The 24,017-nt window shown below is 41.2% G+C and overlaps 1 protein-coding gene across 1 annotated transcript in view; it reads right to left on the bottom strand.

The window, feature by feature from the left end:
* PLOD2 (procollagen-lysine,2-oxoglutarate 5-dioxygenase 2) overlaps positions 1–24,017 on the bottom strand; it is a 65,320-nt gene that overhangs the window by 40,888 nt on the left and 415 nt on the right. The window lies entirely within an intron of this gene.

Genomic DNA, 24,017 nt, shown 5'->3' with positions numbered 1-24,017 from the left:
TTCTACCCATTTTTTTGTGATGCTATCTTCAGGGACCTGGCTGCATCAGAAATATTTATTTCCAGAAATAAGAACAATAAGCCAGAGCCTTTGTCTTCAGTGAATTGCCTGGCAAGGTCTCAGTCAGGAATTTCCATGGCAGGACTGCTTTAAGTAGCAGTGACCTTTCTCCTTGTATCCTGGCAAAGAAGCATGCAAAGAACTGCAGTCATTCCTCACACACCCACATGGTTCTTATTTATCTTGAATGAACACTGACAGAGATTACTACATAATTTCTACCAGGGGTTGTGGGCACTAGTATAGTAGATTCAGAGCAGCCAAAACTGAGGATATTGCTTACAGCCACACGGAACCTGACATTTAGTCCTTGGATTCAAGTACCATGGACTTCTCTGGAACAGAAGCAAGCTGGAAGATCAAAGGACATCTGTGCATGGTACCACATTATGACATTAAAATCTATCTCTATCTTTAAAACTAGAGGCTTATAATGGTAAACAAATGATGTTTTGTACTTGTAATACATTTTTATTCATGTTCCAGTGTCTACATTTAACACAACCTACTTTCCCATTTGCACATTACACCCCACCCAGAGCTGCTTAACAGAGTAATGACTGTGTATCCATCTTCCCATTAAATGTGTAAAGTTATGTATAATTGAAAAATAAATCACCAAACATTTCCAGCAAGCTAATAAACAAGTTGTTGGAGATCACAGAAAAACCTTGGAAACCAGAAGCATACTAGGAACACCTGCACGGATTTAAGGCAGAAAAAAAAAAGCCCACACACTGGCAAAGAAAGGTCAGGTAGTACTAAGGCATGAGTTAAGCAGATGCCTGGAAGAGAAGATGGATGGGATAGATAACTGGAAGAAGCACATAGATGCTTCCAAACCCATTGATTAAGCTATGTAATTGTGCCTACTATGTCTCTTGCATCTCTGGAGATATGGGAAACCAACAGGATGTAGTTTCCCACAAAAACAAACAAACGAAAGAGAAAACAAACTCCAAACTTGCCTTTACACCCCACAGGAGCATCATTGGAGGAATGTACTAAAGCTCAACACAATTAAAAAAGTGTTTTCAACCTGGATTCCTCTTGTCACAGTTCAAGATCACAAAAAACCATTCTTCTATATGCTTTCAAGACAAGCTGAAGCTCTGCAGATGGCTATAGAGTCACCAGTGGTGCCAACAGTAATTTCTGTTCCCTATTTATATGGACTTAGACTGTATGTTCAAAATCTAAAGAACCATTAAGACAACCAAAATATCAAAGAGTACTTTCAGACTCCAGATCTTTTAGCACAACACGATCTTCCACTTATCCTTCACAAAGGCAAGATTAGACTACTCAAAAAGAAACTTGATTTTAGGATTATTGCCTAAACTTAAGATTCTGCATCAAATAAAACCATTGAAAATCCACATACTGTGAAAAGATGGCAAACAGACAGAGACAGGAGAAACCCATCATATCTCATGGTTAGGCTTCGTAAACAAACCCATCATATACAATGTAACCATTATACCTACAGACATATACTTGGCTAATGTAATCCAGCAGCAAACAAATATCTTAAGTACACAACGAGAAAAAACACAAGCTTTAAACATATATACCCATCCAGTGTGAACTTGTGACGTACATATGGTCAAAGAAAGCAGTAAGCCAACAGAAGAATTTCTGGTCAAGTAAAACTTTTGGCACAAAGAGAGAAAAGACAAAGCCATCCGACAGCTGTTTATTTTCTCCCTAGGATGCTTTAGAAAGGCAACAATGTGCTGAAATAGCAAACATGGTCATCTTCTTTTCTCAGTAAATAAATGTGCATTACACTGCAGGAGGGGGAAAGATGAATGGGGCATAAACAATACTACTTCCTATTTGGAAGTCCTGACGTTTTTTTAATCTGATCTTTATATAATACAGTCAACTTCCGCTCTGCACAGGACACTGCTGCATTCCTCCATTTATCCCACATTTTTGTGCTTCCCAGAAAGGCAGACTGGTTTCAAAGTTCCACTAACCATAGCCATGATCACATTGTAGGACTGGATTCTCTGCAACTAAATAGTATGGTTGGATTGATGCTAAAAAATACCCTTGGATGGGAGACAAAATATGCTTGAAAAACTCATGAAATATCAGCAAGAACCAATGCTTAAAATACTTCTGAAAGGCCAGATTTAGAAGAAGCAGACCTTCTTGTACCAACCTCTTCTGAAAGTTTGGTCTGTCTTCCTCTGTATCACAAACCTCCCTTTAATCACTGCACTTCAATACATGCATACACACATGCCTTGCTGCAAAATACAGAGAGTAGCACAAACATTATTTATGTGATTTCCAAAAACTTAGAAATCCTTCTTAGCAGATTTGTGGAAGTCTTTATTTTGTTAGTATAAAGTTATTGCAGAACTAATGGAGGTACACATGTACCATCCCTGCTACCACCTGACCCTTAAATTGGTTCAACCTGCAGGAAAAAAAGAATAACTTCTGCCTTGAAACTGTTGCAAACAGTTTCTGACCACGACTGGCATTTATGGTTATCAGGATCACTCAATGCATGGGCTATCTGTGGATAATCCTTCCTGTGCTCCTCCAGGTTGTTTGTAAACCTTGCTGAAATTACAGAGCAATAGCCAGTGGTATCAAAGCTGCCAACACTGTTCCAAGCCAGGGAATAGAACCAATAAATGCAGGAAGCTTTCAGGAGCTCCCTAGGGAGAGAAATATAGAAAGTATCATTTCCTGGTTTCAGTTACTTTCAAATAGCTGGTACTATTGCGACTTCCTCAGCCACAGTACATTCTGCCTGTTCTCATGTGTTTTAAAGAACAAAGAAGTTTGGTTAGCAGAAACGCACACTTAGACTAAGCAGGAGCTGCTCTGAACTTTCTCCTGTTATAGAATCTATGTTAGATTAGCACTTGCTAACACACGGCTCCTGGCCAGGACACTAAATTTTTTTTTCTCTTCTTTTTCTTTTCTACGAACTGTAATTCCCTCATGCTTTAATTCACAGTACAGGGTGTGAACACACATTTCCCTCTCCCATGCAGACTGACTCCAACAGCAAGCCTGCTGAGCTGCTGCTTACTGCTGTCTATTACCACATCATTTCTGATGTTTCACTGATACAGCACCTAAAATGATTACATTAAAATGATCAAATGTTGAACAGAGCCAGTTCTAAAACAATTAAATAAAAACTCATGGCCCACAGGCTGTAACTATTTTTCTGTATATGCATATACATTACCTATACACAGCTTCAAGAACTGGTAGTTACTCCCAATATACGACTGATTTCAGGAAACATTTAAAAGCTGATTATGTCTCAGCCCTTAACTTACTTTTTTAATTTAGTAGTACTGAACACACAGTCAACAAGAGCTCATTAAGAACTGTATGTGCACTCATCAATCACACACATCAGTCCTGGGTGCAGCGCTGGCCAGTGCTCTGGCCTGCACTCACTCTAATGCAAGATTTCCTTGTTTTGATAGTTGAACAAAGCCAAATACAAGCAGGAGTAAAGTGTTTTTCCATCAGTTTCAGAGGACTTGGATAGGACCCTATTTACTGAGTCAGTTATTCTGTAGTAAAGCAAAGATAAGACGAGTTCCTTAGTTCCCAGACGAGAAAAAAATTAAAATCAACTGTTTGTAAATGACATCATTGCCATGCATGAAGGAACTGCCTAACTTCCTGACAAATGGGGAACAGATCAGGTTACAGCTGTTTATTGGTGCCCAGACAGCAATCAAACCACAAAAATCTTCTTGAGAGTGGGAATGGATGGAGTCATGGCACGAGCTGTGTCTTGCTTGAATGCACCGATTGGATGGCCCTGCTATAAACTGTCATCGGGGCTGTGCAGCTGAGAGCAGGACACAATTAGCATCAGCTGGCTAAGTGAGAAAGTTTACTCAGCTTCTGCCTTTTTGTAGCCTTGCCCTCTCTGCTTCTCTCATAAATATGTATCTAGAGGAGAGCATGTTACTTCTTAAGCTGTTGTTTAGCAAATCCAGCTGTTTAAACAGAAGCAGTCACACACAGCAACAGGCACTGTTCAAGTCCATTTTTTGACAGGTAATCAATCCATCAATGAAACTCAGCAGTTAGGACTTGCAATAATGGTTTTGCCTTAGACTAGTCTTTACTTTAAGAAAAGAGAGAAATTTAAGCTGGAACTGGAGCCATCCTGAAGACACAGAGCTGTCCTTCGTGCCCACACTGTGGTTCATGTTGTAAGCAGATGCTACCACCCGGATCAGTCAGTTCATTTGAAAAAGCTGCCCTACAGCTTCACATCTGGTCCTGTGTACAAACACTGGACATCTAAAATTCTCCAAACAGAACCACAGGCCACACTACCCTGGAAAGGAAGGAAATCCCATACTTTTCAAAGTTCTCTTTTCTGTGCAAACAAGCAACGTAAACTCCACACTGGTGGGATCAGTGCCCTGTTTTGAACAACTCAGTTCTTCAAATCATGAAATGGCAGTAAAAACTTCTGTCCTACTTCTGACACAAGACATGTCATGTCATGTATGATGCATGTTTAAAGATGCTTTTAACATAATATACTTGACCCAGCAACTTCAGCTCATAAAGTTATGGGCCTGGTTCTGATCCAACACAAGTACAGCTGCTTTACAGCAAAGCAAAACAGCATTAGTAAATTGCTTATGAAGATAGTCTAAGGAAACACTTTACTGTATTAAAGTTTCATGTGAACTACAAAACTAAACAATCTACTTTTACGTTTTAAAAAAGTAAAAAATTAGGAAAGCAATTGTATCAGATACTGATTAGTTCTTGCACAGTTGATTTCAACAATGGGCTCATTCAGAACACTAACACTTAGATCCACAGGTACAGAATTCATTCTCAGAGGAGTGGCACTTTAATGACAAACCTATTTTTGTTTAGCTTTTTTTCCTGTGTCTTTTTTTTTCCTTACAGTTTGTTAGCATTAATTACGAATACTTCAGCTTTAAAAACATACTTGCTCTATCATTGCAAGAATCAGTATTACCGTCAAAAAGGATTCCCCACACACCTTTTTTTTCCCCCATGTCTATTTTTTAAGAAAATCCACAATGGATCAAGAGATTGTCAGTTTTTCCAAGAATGAACCCTCAAATATTTTCAAAGGGCAGACCATAGGAGCTGGTGGGGCAAACACTAAAATAGAGGCAGTTTCTTCAGAATTGTCCTATAAATTCGAAAGTAATGTTTTAAGCCAAAGCAGAGTTCTACTGATTAGCTTTAAACTATTAAGGAAATTCGTCTGTAATTACTTTGTAACTCCATTACAAAAATAGTCACGTCTGAAAAGAAATTATATAGTAATACAGAGTATCTTTAGTTTTGTTTCATGCAGAAACAGAATAAAATATTCAAATATGTCAACTGTATCATTAGTCAATAATCTAAATATTTAAACAATGAGTAGGTACCTAAGTTTCTCCAGTCTTAGTGTTCATTGTAACCAATGTTAAAACATTATATTAAAAAAACCAGTTCACAGCAAGAAAGGCATGCACACACACAGAAAACATGAAGAAGCCAGATTACTCTGATGATCAAATAATGTTTCTTTAGTGCACTTGTAATTTGTTTTTCATTTGTTTGTTTTACTTCTACTACAAATTGTAAGCAAATTCTAGCTCCTGGAAAACAGACATCTGAGATGAAACAGCATCTTTACATATTTAGTCTCCTCATGACCAGTACCATCCATATTTTTAAAACTGAATTCACCTTAAGGAAATACTCCAGGAGGAGTTCTATTAATCCTAAAGCCACTTGTGGTATCAGGCTGTGCTTGCAAGCATGTATTCCTTGATAATTAAGTGTTGTTTATTCTCTAGAGCTACAACACTCCCACACATTAGTAGCAGGATTGTCTTATCTGTTTGGTCAAGCTGTGTTTTGTGCTTGAGAGAACCCTGCTCATGTTTAAATTAAGAAGGATCAAAAACATTCTTCACTTTCAAACTTGTTTGCAACTGGTCACTCAGAAACTATAAAACCCCCTAACAACATAAATAAAAACAAAAATGCCCTTATTGCAACCATACTTATTCTTCATGACAAGGAAATTCACTTGAGCAGCATGTCAAGTAATTTGTAATTCAGATTGGCAGCTCTACACAAATGGAAAGATACTACGGCTTCTGATTACACAACATAACAGTGTTAGTTCAACAGACAAACTAAACACTTCCCTGTGAAGAGATAGAGTCACTTTTGCTTAAATAAGCAGAAAGGAGGGAAAAAGCCAAGAACTTGCACATAAATAATGACCCTCCAGAATGTGCCACGAACATAAAGACAACCTTGAGAAATAATATTAGTTCAGACCCCTGACAGGGACACATTTCACGCAAAACACCCCCGGCTCAGATAATCATGGCAGTCATTCCGCTGTACCTTTACAGTGCAGTTTACAGCATCTAATGCTGATTATAAAGGTCACAACTGTTTTACTTTTTCTTGCTTTAATTAAAAATGCATTTTACAGTCAAAGTTGCAGTAATTCCACTGTATATCACAGAGAGAAACAATGTCACATCCATCTCTGTGGTCTACTTCCACAGCCTCATTATTCCCTCTACCTACAGAAAGAAAGAAAAGCCAGAACAAAAATGTCTACATTTTCTTTTGCCACAGATACTGGCATTGTGCAGCCTCTAAAACAAGTGCTACACAGAACTCAGACTGCAAACTTTGGGTGTTTTCAAGGATGAGTATTTTCATGGGAAAAAGAGGTGATGAAAGAACAACTTTGCTGGTTTGCACCTCCACAGCCATATTTTCTTACTTTTATCTTATTTCCAAATACTCACACCCCTCACTACACACTATTACATTCGTCAGTCACTATTGATTTCAAAGCTGTAGGCTAAAGGTATCTTTTGAAATAGATACTTCTATTTGAAGTGGAGCACACTGATGCTAAATGCATGATGGTGTCCCAGACACAGGCAACCCAAGTGCTGTCTCCTGCAGGGTCAGTTCTGGGCTCATCAATCTCTGCTTTTACCATTCACCTCTAAGGGGAGGTGGCAGCTTTTTCATACAGTCGCCACAAAAAGGGCACAGCACCAAGAGACCCAGAGGAGGTTTTTCCACAATACAGGTTTATGCAGCAGTTTTAGGTACTGTGGTGACAAGAGAAGACAGAAGTAGCACCAGCAAAGAAGCAAGACACTGAAGATTGGGCAGAGAGATGGAGGCAGGCAGAGTGCTGTATTTATGATCTCTCCTCCACCAAGCAGGCTGAGTCTGTCAGTACTTCTAATAAGTATGTCAAGATGGCTGAATGACCAAAATCTCTTGTTTGGGCACCACAAGCAACCCAGAAGGGAAGGTCTATCGATGGCTATCACTCATAGATACTATTTTGGCTGACCCCAAAAAAGTCAACACAAATGGCAACAGTACGTGCTGTATCTTCAAGTGAGTCCTCACAGAGCTAGGCCAGCCAGCAGTTACTGCTTGAAGCATTTGTGACCAGCAGCTGATGGATGCCGAGGTGGAGGAAAGCCCACTGGCTCCAAGCGCTCCTGCAGCCAGCTGTGCTGCCCCACCTCCTGGCCAGGCTTCTCTGGAAAGCCACCCACGCTGCTGGAGCCCTGTTCCTCCCAGCCCACCCCTCCCACTTCAGGAGCACACTCAGACACCACAGACCCACCTCAAAACCTGCCCATTTGCCGCCGCTGCAACCTGGGCCCCAACACCTCAACACGGCCGTGCTCCAGCCCAGTCCCCACAGCTGCTCTGAGGAACAGACTCAAAGGTAGCAAACTCATTTCCCATGCAAACAGCTGACTGACAAAACATTTTAGGTGAGAACATCATCTGCATCTGCTGCCAAGAGCAGTGTCTGCCTCTCAGGCAATAATAAATGTCATTTCCACCGTCTTTCTGTATGTCACAATCAGCAATGTGCATGCAGCAAGTGTGGTGCAGTGGAAATATTTCAACGCTGGTGTTTTAACACAGAAACTTTGCATCTTCACCACACAGGGGCCAGTGTTTCAGAGCTCAACAGTGCTCTTCTCTTCAATTGCCTGAAATATAAACCTGCGGCCAAGGAAGGAGCGCAGGACAGATTTCTGCAAACACTGTTTGCCACAGGGCCACACTGACTCTCACTGTAACCAGTGCTGTGCAACAGGCAGCTCTTTCCAAAGACTTTTTGAATAAAGTCTTACGAAGATGCAGCTTGGCAGTCAGTTTCAGACACTCTTGTTACAGCTTTAGTCTCAAGTAAGCAATATGAATGGACTGTGTTAAAAATCGACATGCAAATTGTGTCTTCGCCTGCTGTTTTACACCAAACTGTACAAAGTATCAAGAGACTAGAAATTGAAAAACAGATTTCTAGAACTAGAGGCACCATAAGGTCTGCCTCTCTTCAGGCCATACAGCACAGGGAAAACATTTAAGGGTTAAAACTGGAATAAAAACACGTAACACAGCAGGAAGTGTCTGGGGTCAAGAAACTACTCACAGAGTGGTTTCAGCCCTGCACAGATTTCTACAGTTCAGGTTATTCATGTTTAAACTAAAAGGAATTAAGGTCTTCCTGTGTGAACACCTATATATAAACTTATCAGTGCTTTCTTGCACTGTAATTTGTGTAGCGCCATTTTTACTATTGATATAGACATAGCAGTCTATTTTTGGGTTGCTGAATCATACAGAGCTGTCTGGACTATGCACTCTGCTTTTCACAGATTTAAAAAGCAGCAGGATTAAAGAAAAATCCTTACCATGACAGCTACTAGTTTATATCAGCCTGAGATCCTACATTTCAAGTGCATAGTTTAAAAAAGCATTATTTGAATAGATATGTTCATGAAAACATAACTGTGTTTGCAATAACTGATTTCCAAAGGTGCTCAACTTGCAGTCACTGCCCTGAAAACAGGTACAGGAGCTCAACTTTTTGCTCAAAACTGTTCCTGTGGGGTGCACCTCCGAGGGGCAGCAAAGGCTGAATGGTAACACTCACACCCCTCTGATAGACAGCATCCACACCACAGCCTTCAGATAAATCCTCTGAATGACCAAAAGTAGCAAAGTACCAAGAAAAGTGGAAATGAGAAGTTCATTGAGTGGAGCCTGCTATCCATCAACACCATTCTTTTTAACTGTTTTAACTTTTCACTAGTTATCAACCAAGTCAGCAGTTTTCATATCAAAGAACTTGCTGACAAAACTTGCTTCTCAAATAAAGCAGCCTCCTTATGCACACTGCAAAATTAAGCCAGATATTAAAATAACTTGATTACACTTGAGTAAAACAAGCCAAGAAATGAAACTATTTTGGATATCATGTGGTAATAATCTAGTGGGACGAAATACCTTTGTACGCTTAGAATAGAAATCAGAACTATGGACTCTCAAAAAGTATTAGAGCAAAAAACATGTTTTGGCATATTGATGGACATACATGTGCTTGGACACCTCTCTCTGAGGGAATTTCCTGCATACATTCCTTTATTTTCCATGCTGAAGATAAAACTTTCTTCTACCTTCTGGTTCCTTGAAGTTAAAGCTGCTAGAGAACACAAGTGAAAGGCAAGGCAGGCACTGGAGTGAGTCTCCAGCTGACTTTTGCACGAAGTAGGAAACTTCATCAGCAGTTGCTACAGTTTAGAGACACAGCGACTGACGCTATTGCTTTCCCCAGCCTGGAAAAACATGTTCATCAACACCTTGTCTCAGGGAGAGGGAAGAAGAGGGGGGAGACGGGCAAGGCAAAAGCAAGCCTAAGAGACTCAATTCCCTTTAAGGAATCCTTTTTCTTTTCTTTTCTCCCAAGGGTGATCATGCATCTATGACCCCCTGGGCGGGTTAAGGCACTTTCAAGCCGAGCGGTTCCTCTTGTCAGCAACGTGGGGAGCGCTGCCCCAGCCGACGCCGCCGCCACTCCCGCACGGCCGAGCCGCTCCGCCGCCCCGAGCGGCGCGTTACCGTGCGGGGCGGGGGGGAATAAATAAATAACCCGGGAAAGCGGCGGGTCCCAGCCTCCACCGAGGCGGGAGGGCTTTCCCTCCCTGGCAGATGTTACCGATCCGGAAGGCACAAAGCCGCCGGCGCATCCCCGCCGCCCGCGGGGCACCGCCATCGCATCCCAACCCCCGCACCGCACCGAGCTCACCTGCGGGGTCGGGGCGCCGCTCCGCCGCCGCCCGCAGCGCCAGGGCCAGCAGCAGCAGCAGCGGCGGCGGCGGCAGGAGGAGGCGCGGCCACCGGGCGCCGCTCCACGCCATCTTCCCCCTCCGCACCCGCCGGCCTGCCCGCGCCACCAGCCCCCGACAGCGGGGGGAGAGGGGCGGGCGTGGAAAACCAGAGGGGAAAGCGGTGCCTGGGGGCCGCCGCGGCGCGGTACCGCTGCTGCTCCTCCTCCTCCGCAGCGGGCAGGAGCGATGGGCGCTGCCGCCCGCCCCGGGCTTTATACGGCGGTGGGAGGGCCGGGGCTCCGAGGGCACCGGCGGCGCAACAGGAGCCGCTGGCGGCGCACGGTGCTGCTGCTGCTGCCGCCGCCGGGGAGGGGCGAGCGGCCAAGCCCCGCCTCGGCCCCGCCGCCGGAGGTGCGGGAGCTGCAGGGATGGAGCGGAGCGGGCCGGGCTGGCGGGGTGCGGGACCAGCGAGACCCGGCTCGGCCCGCGCTGTGTCCCCGCGTCGGTACCAGCCGGGTGCGGGGCCAGTGCTGGCCATGTGGGCAATTACATTCGCCTGCCCCTCTAGACAGTTGCTCAGTGCTTTTATTGGCTGTTATGTCCCCATAAACCTACTTCTGAAAATTTAATTTTGTTCGGGCGATTGTGAGCACCTGAAGCTGCTGCTCCATGAGCCAACAGAAACAACGCGACCCTTTCGCATGTGCGCCCTGATGGCATCGGGACAGCGCTGCTCATCCCCTCTGCTTGTGGAAGACATACCTGTCAAACACTCCATCAGCTCAGCATTCAACTTTCCATAAGGACACAGGTCATTTGCCTAAGCTTAACACGTAAGACGATTACACTTTTAACATTAAAGAAACGCCCAAAAAAGTCACTGAAGGCAAGCACAGCCATGGTAAAGGTGGTGTACTGACCCACTCCACTCTTTTTCTTATTATGATACAAAGTATATTCAAAAAAACTACCATAAATCTTTAAAAGTCATGTAAAATTATTAAAGCAGATGTCAGCCTATTGGAATCAGTATGGATTTACACCTTGGAAATATTATTTGAAGACCAAAGGCATAATCCAAACCAAAAATTAGTGGTGAAAGCAACAGTCATGTATGTGAGATCCACCTATATAATCATCAAAGACACCTCATTTTTTATCCTAAATGTGTCTATGGGCTTAACAGATGTGCTTTCCTGGAGCCACAGAGAAAAGAAAAAAAGGGTGAAAGAAGGGAAAACTTGACCTGGGCTACTGCAGCTGTAAGAACTGTGTGCTTTTCTTTGGAACCCAGGGCAGAAGTCAGAGCCTGCATTATGTGCCCAGATACTTTTACGTTTAATTGGGAGAGCTCATTTTTTCTCGATCAGGCAGCACACACAGCAGGGAAGGAGGTAGAGCCAACCTGAGAAAAAGACTGGGACTTTGGTCTGAAGGAGCTCCTACAACATAGAGGCCCATGAAAGCAGCAGCTGGGAGCTGAAAATGTAATCATGCAATTGATGATGGTGCAGCTGCAAACTATGGAGAAACAAAAAAGATCCTCCAATTCTTGGGCAATTACTCATGACATACTTTCTCCTGCCACCTCCGACAGGCACACAGAAATTCACCAGAGAACAACTACCTTTTAAATGTAAACAGTATGACCACATTTATGCACATGTCCATGGTGGGATGCTACTAAATCTTTGGTTTGTTTGTGTTTTTTAAATAAGTTCAAGAAACTTTGCTAATGAAAAACAACGATGGAAAAAATAATATAGGACAGCTATAGTTTTAAGGTAGAAAATAGTTTAAACGAGCATTTCAAGAGGTCCTCAACAGATCAAACCTCACCTCACATCCAGAACAGCTTAATCATAACACTTGTACTGAGAGATATAAAGAACGTGTAATTACAAAGCTGAAAAAAGTAAAAACACATTGAGAAGAGATTAAATCAGAAAAGACATGTAGAACACACTTAATACCATCATCCCTGAAAGAAATGACTGATTTCATCACTGAAGTCTGAGAGGAAAGACTGGACCGTTGGGTAACATTTCAGAATACCATGGAGATGATGTCATGGCTCCCATGGGTGGGACGGGAAGCAGATGAAGCTTTGGCTTTGAGAATTGAGAGTAAAATCAGCAGCTGACTGTCACGTACATACACAGTGCTCTGAGAGATCAGTCTGGCACCTCACCTCTGTCATAAGCAGTTCGTTTCACCAGAGAAAACACACAGGTCCTGAAACAGCACTGTTAGGTGGAAACCAACAGGCATAAAGAGGAGGGAGCAGCCATGAGAGATCCCATGAGGCATTTTGTTATCAAAACGTACACGTAAACAGTAGCAGAGAAGAATGAAAAGAATTGGTGAAAGAACTCTGTAAACATGCAACAATGAAAGGAAAGGAAATCGCTGGAAAAGAGAGATTTCTAATGTATGAGGAAAATGGGTTGAGAGAATTGTGATATAAACACAGCTCATACCTGTAAGGGCAAGCCCAGACTTGGACTAGAAACTTATACATTTTCTTGTCATTTTCCTTGGTCTCTTGAAGGCTAGTTTCATTTTTGACTGTTCTTAGAAAATGCAAGCTTTGTCCCCAGAGAGAAAACAGAGCTGAAAGCTACCCAAAACACTCTTTCAAAGTGACAGATGTGGTCAAGACATCTCCCTCCCCCCAGAGGCTTCACTCGGACATTGGCTGATGGAAGGGAAAATGTTTGTGAAACTCCAGAACAGAGCTCCACCAGCTGTGCAGTGCCCAAGGGCTCTGTCTCGCCCTGCCTTCACAGACACTTGGGTTAGAAATGTTGCTTTTGTCCACAAATACCAACTTCAAGGCATGAACTGGCAGCTGGTAGTTAGCAGTGTCTTCAGCTCTCCTGATGCTGTTGCTTCAATACTGTATTACTGTTATAGCAACTCATCCTTTAAATCTCTGAACTGCTAAGTAGGAACTTACGCTCAAACCAAAATAATTTTTAAGAATAACATAAGCAGTGTGTAATGTAAAGTGCAAATATACCTGTTATGCTACAGAGGTTAACTGCAGAAACAATTCCTACACATGTCCCAAAAAACAGGGTCACTTTCTTGCTCTTGTCACTGTTTGTTCTTTTGACTTTTGACTTTATCAAGCCTTTTTCCTTCTCCTTTGCAACAAGACCATTTCTTCATGATTCTAAGAAATTAATCAGTTTGGTTAAGTAGGCATGGAGGAGAGGAGAGGGTTTTAGCTCTGGGGCTCTGAACGTGGAAGCCCAAGGAGTTTTCTTGTCCTAAAACTACAGCAGTAGTGAGGAAAACAAGAACAGTTTTGCAAGAAGTCCTCACTTCTGAAAGTAACTGTGAAAAGTGATTTTCTAACCTTATAATCAGTTGCCAAATTTTTACTTTTTTTTTTTTTTTCAAACCCTGTGCATTTTCAACAGATCAGCACTAATATCTAGGATTCAGCTGGCAGGTGTTTGGGCAAAATTTAACAGGACCTCTGCAGATGACAACAGCTTCCTGAATTGTTTCTGAACTCAATTCCTTCAGTGCCCCTTTCTCAGATGTTTAGAGAATTCTTTTATGGTCATGGCAACTCCCTGTCTGTATCTTTCTATCCACAGGTCTCTTTCTTGGTTGTCTGTAGGAAATTATCACGGGGTTGGCAACTTCCATCTTCCCCAAACCACCACCAATTATATTTCAAAATGCATATAGATGGTGTCACATGGAATGGAAACAGAGTTACCAGAGAGTGTTACCATTACCAGCCCACTACTGCAGTCAAAGGGAGGGAAGCCCTGTCGCAGGAAGCTGGCTTCTAAACCACAGACACTTCTTATGGACCTTTTTCACATCCTCTGACTACTCTTCATTTCACTGTCTTTATAAAACACAGTCTCTGCTCCTACTGTGCTTTGCCTGTCCTTGAACTCACCTCATCTTACATCTAGGCCTCTAAAGCTATTCTTTTATTCTGGAGACCCACTAGAATATCTTTTCAATAAAGGCTACTATGGAGAAGTGTTGGTCACATGAACTTCCTTCCCTAATCTTATAACACTGAAATTGTTCGATATATAGCAATTAAAACAAAAGAAAAATAACAAGATTGGTCTGTGGAAAGCCATGTGACAGAAGTAATTGTCAACAATTCCCCAGCAGCAGTATAATATAATAGCAATAGAAACTGACATTCTAAAGTAATAAAAAATTTAAAAATCGCTTTTCAGTCAACCTTCTTCAGATATATTTCATTTAGATGCCTGAAGTTGTTTGAATTTGACCACAAGCCAACGAAACAGTAGAATTTAACTAGAATTAATTTTGGTTTTTCTTTTTTCACAAAAACATTAATATGAACGTGAAAGTCCATCTGGCAATAATATGGCACAAAAATGTGCATCACATTGCTTGACTTATGTGTACAAGAGCCTGTAATAAGGGCCTCTTAAGTACTTAAACCCTAGTAAGATATCTTCCATAGACAATTTATTTCCAAAGAATCAGGCTAAATGTTACTGAAATTCTAGACTTGCTGTCTGAAAATAGTTTCTCTTTGGTTGCCTCCCTTTAATTTATCCCCAACTTCAATAAGAACATTTCTTTGAGTTGCTGCCCCAGTCTTGTTATTGTGGGTGTGATCCAGCCCATTGCCAAGATGTGCCAAGTGCTCCTCAGGGATGCTGAGCCCCCCTGATTTCAGTGGAGGCTCAGCACCTTGTGTTATTGAGCACTGAGTGAACCCTTTGGGCTACAGTCATAATTTCTTTCCCAAATCAACCAATCAGAAATTACTTCATTTTATTCACTCATTTATAATTATAGCTATAAACAGCCCATATGAGCAAAAGATTAATAGTGTTAGCAAGCATTTTCAGGGTATAATCGGCTGTCATCCCATAATTACTCAAAAAGATTGAACGAGTGGCTTTGAAATTACAAGGAGAGTTACATTCCTGTACTGAGATGGGAGCAAGAAGACACGAGTGCTCATGAAAAGCCGTGCTAAGTTTTTGTCTGTGGTCCATCCTTTGGCATTATGACATGATTGCTCCAGCCTCAAGGGCCTATCCTGTGCTACAGAAGTCAATGAGCAGCATAAGAGAAGAAATCCTGCTCACCTGGCCTTAAACCAGATGCATTAGACCTCTGTCACTGCTTCTGGTGGACACAAATATCTGATTCCCATTTTTCACTTTCATTGCATTCATGTTTATGTTATTCATATAGGCAAAGAAACCAAGAATTAAATCCTGCAGACTAAGCTGATCACGGTTGATCTTGTAAAGATTTTGCTCCCATCACCCAATAAACTATAAAATGTTTCCCAGATTCTCAAATGAGAGGTGTTGAAATACACAATCATAATGACTGATGTAAAGTGTTGCTTTTGTTATTTTGGGATGTAGAAAAGAATATAACAGAAAATGAAATGACATTCAAGAAAACTGGCAAAAAAAATAATTTTAAACATTAACTGTGGGATTCATAGAAACTAGTAGAAAAATGCCTTTAAGAAATTTTATGAAGCTGGGAGGCACTTGAAGTTTTGTGTCTGTCAACAAACGATCGTAATGTAAAAGTGTTCCTCCGAACACGCCTGTGATATTGAACAGGCCAAAGTGTGTTACACGTGTAGGATCGACAGAGGAGGGGGGGTCAGTATGTGTTTTACAATAGTTGACCTAAAGCCTACTTTTTTTGTGATTTCAGAAGACTAGTGGAGAGTTCTACAGTGGCAATTTGGGAAAACCGCTGGAGCAGAGAAGCATGTCCCACAAGTATTCCCCTACGGGAAGACATCAGATTTCATATTCTCTGTTACTGGAATGGTTTTGGTCCAAGTTTCTTTTCCTGCCTCTGCTCTGGGAGTTTTGTGTCTGTTCTGTCTGTCCACAATGATCTCATTCTCTCCAGCTGACTTGTATAAGGTAAATAGAAACTGCTGTCTGACAAAACCTAATTTTGACAGGTAGTTTTTTTAGTAATTTAGTTTGATTTATAACAACGTTGCCATTAAATTAGTCTTATTTCATACTTACTGTATGATCTAAATGAGGGATCCCAGATGGCCCCAAAACAACTTCTGGCAGCATTTCTGGAGCACTGGATTCAAGAGAGAAAGAAAGGAGGTGGACTGACCATTATTTTGCTGCTGCAAAGTCCCCTTGCACAGAGCCTTTCAGCTCCCACTTTTCAGCAGGTAGTGTGTGAAAGAGCAACCACAGGAAAGGTGAGGAAAAGCTAAGAACCACAGATCTTTCCTAATTTAGTCATTGGTCAAAATACTATATGGCTTTGCAATACCTAACTATTTTGCCTCCTGACAAAAAAAAACCTTTATAGGGAAAAAAAGGTGGTGGCCAATAAAAACAAGGTGTGGAAAGTAAAAATAGCATCTTTAAATGAACAGCTAAATACAGTTACCAGGAAAGCTGAGGTTTTGAGCAGTGTCCTTGGCATAAGCAATCAAGCAAGAAAATCTCATGACTGAATCAGTAGGAGAATGTGCTTTCAAATTTAGAAACATTTAGGAGCTTTATACCTTTGAGGGTTTTTTCCTCATCCTCTTCTCCCATCTTGCATTGTGTGTGTACATAGTTTTATTTAATAAAAGGGGATATGAAGGGAGGTTAGGTTCAGATCACTATCAGAAAACTTTCTTTGCAGAGAAGCATTCACAACTGTTAACCCACACTTGTGGACTTAATCACTTCACTCAGTCACTGATAGGGCAAGTGTGAGAGCAAAACAAATTCAGACTTTTAACACTAAAATGGCAAGGAGTTACTGAAGCAATGAAAAAGTTTTAGGTTACAGGCTGTGTACTGTGAAAGGGAAATACATCCAGTACACTGGATGCTTCTTCTCAATTGTATTTTTCAGGCCAGTGAGCAAAAGCACACATCCCTTTTTTTAAGACTGGGAGCTTGACTGTTCTCAGCTTACATGGAAAGGGGCATAGAAGAGGTAAACTTTGAATAGCAGCATAGTTTTGATGAATGTTATCCACTCTGCATTCAAGACAACTTACCTATCAACTGTTAATGGAATGACAATAAATTAAGAACTTCCAATAGATCCTCAAGAGGACTCTTCTCAAAAGATTTTGAAATTTAATTATTTTTAGCACATCACTCAACAGAAGCCAGGAGGATGGCTACTTTGAATCTCTGAAATAATTTCTCAGAGACTGCAATTGTGCTTATTTAGTTTGGATGCTCAGGAAGATGAAGTCTGTAACTAAAATAATTCTGATGACGTGTCAAGGTTGGCAAAACCTGACATTGGCAGTACATCTTGCTCCTGTAGTCTGGGCTTTAGGAGGGTGATCTGGCTGCTTCACTTCCAGATAATCCAAAGCCTGTGCTGTTCAAGGCAACATACGGATTGAGTCTACATTAGGGAATGTGATGGAATGAAATTCCTTCCTGTTTAAAGTAAACTAAACAAACTTGCTTTACGTATTGGAAGGAGGCAGCAACCTCCTCCAGACTGGGGAGAAACAGTGTGATGGATAAATAGCAGGAGTCACAGGTAGCCCTGTAGTGCTCCAGCACTGAGTGGCTGTTTATAAAATCCCAAACAGAATTAACAAGTGGCCCAAGATGGCACATAGACTAAATAACGCACGCTGGCAAGCCTGGGTCTGTCTTCTTCAGCTTTTTCCTCTTCCTCAGTCTTTTTCCCCTTCATCAAGAGGATATGTGTAGTATATTTTCCTGCAGCCAAAATCACTTCTGTAGGGTTTAGAAGAATGAAAATTACAACACTCAACCTAATAGTATCCTCAGATAAACCATGCAGGCAGCCTCTATTCCAGAGTGCCTAAAGGAAGCTGGAAACTTGGTAGGCACAGAGCACACATCCCCAGGACACTCCTAGTACATCTCCAGGTAAAATCCATCCTGTTGTCATAGCAAAGAAAAGGGGTGGATACAACTCCCTTTTCCTTGTATCCCTGTACCAATGTAACGATATACTTGCCTTTGAGTTATTTACACATTAACAGTGTTTTTTGATGTAGCCAGAATGAAATAAAGAAAAACTTTTAGCCCCTATGTCTGACTCTAGCAGGCAGCTCTCTAGCAAATTATCACCTCTGCAAAATTCTTATGTACAGGAAAGTCTTACTAATGTGGTTGTCTCATTGTGCTTATATTCTGCATGCTAGAATTTAGAATTCTTCTGAAATAAGGCCTGCAGAATTCGCTGTGCTCAGGTGTAATGCTCCCCACATGTAGTGGGGAATATCAGTATTCCTTGCATTCAGATTCCCAGAGTGGGACTTGTACGCATGATTCAGGAAAAAAAAAATCAGTAATACTACTCTAGTTATTCTGCTTGGAAAAGCTACATAAACATTTGTGTTAAGCTACTAAAATGTTTCTAACCAGAGATATTTAATACAAATTATAAACAAAAAAATAACCTTTACACCAGCCATTGTCATATCATTTCCCTTTCATGTATCCTTGTTTTCAAGATGCTTCCTGTTCACTTTTTTTTTTGCTGCAATATGCTCATGAAATGTATCGAGCACTGCATTAGCCCAGTCTCAGTATAAAAGCTCTGCAGGTCCATACATATTTCATTCTCTGTGTTTCATGATGGGGACGTGACTATCTTTAACTCTGTTGCGCTCTTTTGTGTATAATTGTTTGTCCTGCCCCCTCTGTGTGGAGATGACTCAACTGTCTCTAAGTTCACCAGTCTGCTCCAACCTGGAACAGTGCTCAGAAACATCAGCACACTTTTCCAGCCCCTTGGTGAACGGATTCAGCCACAAGCACAGCGTTTCCAGTCCCGTGGCCTTCATTTTTTATCAAGATGCTTTTGAAGTTGTTGGTTCATGAGAAGGAAGAATCAGATCACTTTGCATGTACTTTTATACTCCAGTTGGAGTGTTTATACCTACACTGAATGCAGATCCAGGCAGTTGTTGGATCAGGCCCCTGAAGGTTAGTGCCATACAAAAGATTTCAAGTTGCCAGATAACATAAAAGCCATGGTTTCCAGTTCTCAAAATAGTGTCCATGAAAGTAATTTCGAAATTGTATTGTGTGCAGGAAACCAGGGACTCCTACAAATGTTACTGGTTTCTCATCCCAAGGCAAGGCAATTAGGCAATTTTTTTATTTTTCAACCTTGCCTTCCTAAATAACACATCCCTATTATAATCATCTTTGGAAGTATTTTGGAGGAAAAAAAATATTTAGTAAACATTTTTCCTCAGCAGGAAAGATGAAGTAGTCCTAGTAGATTATTATTAATTTGATTTTATGATTGCTACCAGTTTAGTAAATATGGTATTGTTTGACTCCAGAAGAGTGTCAGACACATTGTGCTCAGCATTGTGGTGACAGCCTGCAAAAGCCTACTGAGCACCACCTGGGATAGTGTGAGGCTAGCAATCTGAATGATGATGTTGAGACTGTTATTAAATATTTACTGAGCCATCAGGACTCCTCAAATCACTATATAAAGCCGTTGTGAGGTATTATTATTGCCACAGGCTATTCACGTTATTCAGTTTTAAGGTTCACCCCCCAAGAGGTAATAGTAATAACATCCCCAGCTTTCCAGTCTAAAGAATAGAAACCACTTGCTTCCACAACAAAATATAATCTTTAAATTGGACCATGCTCCAAGTAGCTACCAAAGCCAGAGAAAGAATTATGACACAATTTCCAAAGCAAAACAAAGACAATATAAAGGCAGAAAAAATTCCCCTTTAAATCAGAGAAATTCAAGAAAACTCATATGCCACTAAAGCCAGGATTCTGCAAAATCTCAGTGGCAGCCTCTTTCTGTCCTTGATACCTCATGTGTCTTTTTCCAAATCAGTATCAGAGAGAATGAAGATTCTTGTTGTTTTAGTAAGAGTGGGCCATTTAATCCTGCTCTTCATATCTTCCTTTGGCTGCTCAAAAGCAGCCCAGATTGCTGTATACCAATATGCAATTGTTCTGTTGAATTGCTATAAACAATCCTCTAGTTCTCAAACATAATTTCAGCTTTTTATTCTCCCTGTGCTCTAGGTCTGTTTGAGACAGCTGACGGTGTAGCTGAATATAAGCTTCTATAAACAAACACTGTGCATTGGAACTGAACTGCACGTAGGCCATCCACACGCTCTTTCCACTCTGGCTGCTTCTCCCTGAAGCCAGTTGGGGAAGATGTTTTGGCTGTGACTCCACAATAGGTTATTCCATATCAAACCAACAACCAACTGGAGTGAGGAAAAAGCTACTGGTTAAATGTCCACGGTTTTCAGTGGGCATGCCAAAAGCCTCTGAGAAGATGCACTTCTTTTCTCTTCTGAAAAGGATCAAAATTCCCAGGCTGGCCTTTAAAGCTGAGCTCTGTTTATGGGAGTCTGTGCTGTTCACCTCTCAAAGACAGGGAACCTACTGCAGCAATTAAAATTTTACTGTCTGAGTTTGCTTTTCATATAGTGTAGATGGGATATAAGGCAGGGATTTGCTTTACAATCACCGTTTATATCATTTACTCTCGTTCTTTTCATCCCAGAGAAAGCCTAACCTTTTTCCCATGGAATTTCTCTTAAGTGAGTCACAGAAGTCAACTGCTGCCCAGGCACTCACAGGAAAAAAGGATTTACATTTTATGTGCGTTTTTAGGAACACTCTTCTATCACACCATTCATCTCAATGACTAAATTAGGTCATCCCTTTGCTTTTTTTCCTCTTTGCATTGTAGAGGAAAGCAGACGTGATTTATCAGTCTTTCATTATGGAGGAGGCTTGATTCTGAATTTGTCCATCCACTTCTAACTCCACACAAACCTCAGTCTGTGATTCCCATCATTTTAGGGTTCCATAACCAGAGAGCATGACTGGGCAGAGAAAGGCTTTGACACTTGAGTGATTAAACATTTATAAAACACCTAATTTAGATGATGGGTGGGTGAGAGTTAGGAAGCAGCACCTCTCTGTGATGCGGTCTCCCCATAACCCACTGGAAAATATTTGGCAGTAAGCAAAGATTCAGAAAACAGGTACTAGCAAATATGCTTTGTTTCTCCACGTATGCTGTGGCTGAGGTGCCAGTTCATGACAAGTCACTGGGGGACAGCACATGTCACTGGGAACAGGACCTGCAGCCCCTCTGGCAACACCCTGGCCCTCCCCACCTGCCTCGAGATCACTCCCCACAGCAGTGCTGTTGGGAACCCTGTGCCTTTTCAGTGGTGATAGAGGAAGTGAATACGACTTTTAAGGAAATGATTCCTGTGAATTCTTTCCAGCCTTCTACAGATTTTAAATTTATGGAATAAATTCTTAGTCTTGCACCAAAACTCATTTGCAAGTTGCATATGTAAACTTTTAAAGCAAAGCAATCTTTTGCACTTGTGATCTACTCCATTATTACCGTGGAACTAATTGGACTTGGAAGAAACTTAGTTACTGCTCCACAGTCACAGAAATCTCCAATAAACAGGGCAACGTCTAACTACATCTAAAATAACAATTAATTCAAGTATCTCATTTAGACAATTCCATTGTATATGAAAATATAAAAACCTTATGCACAAAATTGCTAGATTAAGAGGAGCATCTTCATCATTCTTCATGGCTTCTTTTTTTTCCTTCTTTTGTAAGAAAAAATTATAGTTCTTATATTTTAACCTGAGAAGAGACACTTGATCAGGTGTTCTGACCAGAATGGCCCACTCACTGCATTCCTCTTACATACACTCATATTACAGCCAAAAAAGAACATGCATTAGATTAAAACATTTTGGTCCTCAGCAGAATTAACTGTTGATGCCATTCTGACAGCCATCAGCTATTAGTAGAATTGCTGTGGGAGTTTGTAAGAAGGCATTTGCAAATGTTTATCAATACAAATTTACCTCAGCAGCAAAAGGACCGACAGAATCAGTTGTTGTAGGCTGGGTGGATAAACCTTGTTCTTCCTCCTAGCTGAACAAAAAGCACCTGAATCAATATGAATTGCAGGAAGATAGCTCAGGAGCTATCTGGGGCACAAGATAATGGTCTCAGGGGAGGAATGAAGTTCCAGGAATTGCAATAGTTTTCCAATTTTTACCTGTAATCAGGCAGGACCAAAGCACATCTCGAGGAAAGCACATCCCAAGGAAAGCCCTCATCATGCTCTCTTATCCAGTCACTCCAGGCTGAAGTTTGATTATGCTGATATTTTTAGCCCCCCTTCTCTTGCTATTTCCCACTGTCAGCAGCTATATTTGTATTTCTAAATGGTCAAATTCTAATCATAAATGTACATTAACCAAGAATCACCTAATCTGTACCTGGATAGAAATACTGCTCTCGCTACATCTGAGCTGAGATACAGGGATTACATGGTGTTAGGAGCCCTCTGGACCAGGTAGCTAACTGCCTTTGACTTTGCAGAGCTTTAGCTCAAAGGATTTTGAAGTCAAACATGTTTTATAGATGTTTACACCTCATTACATCTTTCTGAAAAGATAAAAACTTGACTTGTGCATACTTCCGTCTACAAATTTGGCTTGAGTTTATCTGATAGTGAAAGCTTTTGCTAAATTTCACCACATAATTACTGAAATGCAAATCCCCAGGAAGAACAATTTGCTGTAAAGATCTCATATTAGCAGCTTAAGAGGTGTTGATTAGTTGCTGTTTTACTGTGGCACCACATCGTAGTAGCTTCCTTAGAGCATACATAACCACTGACATTTTTAAAATTTATTTTCCATTCCTTTTCTTTTATATGCACTTTTGCACAAATATTTCCTTCAGCTAAACTTATTGCTTAAGAAGCTGAACACCATAAATGAAGCACAAACAATGTTCATAAATATAATTGATTTAGTCAACAGAGATTTTACCTTTCTCTGTCTTGCACTCCTCTCTACTACTGAAACATTAACTAATTGCTCTTTTTTTTTTTTTTCCCATGTGTTCTGCAACACAGAGGTACGTTCTTGTTCATTTCAATGGCTGGCTTTAATTCTTACTGCATTTTAATATTAGCTTACTACCTCTCATAGCCTTTCCAAAGTTTGTCCAGTGGAAAGGACAGGGCACAGTGAGCCCTTGTCCGTGTTGAACAACTTTGCTTGTATTTCTTTTCTGTCCCAAGCTGGCAACAAGCAGAATACGGACATAAACAGAGTGTCAGCAAGCTCAGCCTCAGTCTGCTGAAAGACCTATATTTTCCAGGAGCCACAAATTCTCTTCTTAGAAAAATGAGACACTTGCTGACACAATAAAGCAGTGTGCCTTGGTTCCATTGTACAGCCATAATCAATGAGATTAAAAAAAGAAAAGTTTTATACCAGTTAAAAAGCAGGATTGGCTGCATGAGTAGAAAAAGACAGGGTTTAGGTGCTAATGTGTAGGTCTTTGGCAAACATACACAGCCCTTACAGTATTGGGATTGATTTTGTTCAAATTCCCGAGGGCAAGTGTTGTTCCTTGTAATGCTACATGGCTGGAGAGAGCCACAGTGAGACAGAGCCTGAGCTGAAATACTGAAATATCAGCTGGGGTTGGGAAAGATTCATAAATAACTGAAGGAGCAACTTACAGCCTGTAAAGACTGTTGGAGTGAGTTCCTCAGTGATGTATATGACAACTCAGTTCTATAGCAGGGTATAACTAAACAGAAAGTGGACCAGCACAGAGCAATGCTTGTGCAAGTTCAGATACCTTGGGAAGTTGTGCTGTTCAAATTGTGCCAAAAAAAATCCCAACATTCAGGAGGAACCATACACTTACACAAGAGGGACTGTACTTCAGAGCAGGAATATGCAGCCAGGACCTCAATTAC

Source organism: Lepidothrix coronata, unplaced genomic scaffold, assembly GCF_001604755.1.
Source record: "Lepidothrix coronata isolate B3197 unplaced genomic scaffold, Lepidothrix_coronata-1.0 Scaffold221, whole genome shotgun sequence".
NCBI classification, from domain to species: Eukaryota; Metazoa; Chordata; class Aves; order Passeriformes; family Pipridae; genus Lepidothrix; species Lepidothrix coronata.
Note: the sequence above shows the minus strand (reverse complement) of the source record. Positions and strands in the feature narration are given on the sequence as shown.